Here is a 238-nt window from a genome sequence, read left to right as displayed (position 1 = left end):
TAGTAGCTTTGCGAGATGAGATTGGAGTGCTGCGACGAGATATAGGAGACCTTCATACTGAGGTTGCAGCACTTCGAGGCGATGTAGCAGGCATCCGAGGGAATGTCGGGGAGACTGGTGTCCCTCGAGATTGGTGGGCAACAGCCGGGGGAATCGATGAGTTTTTTGGTTCGGTGCCGGAGGCCGAGAGGGAGGGGGTGGAGGTCGGGCAGGAGGAGCCGGAGGAGGCCGGGATGCT

Source organism: Olea europaea, chromosome 13 (genome assembly GCF_002742605.1).
Source record: "Olea europaea var. sylvestris chromosome 13, O_europaea_v1, whole genome shotgun sequence".
Classification (NCBI taxonomy): Eukaryota; Viridiplantae; Streptophyta; class Magnoliopsida; order Lamiales; family Oleaceae; genus Olea; species Olea europaea.
Note: the sequence above shows the minus strand (reverse complement) of the source record.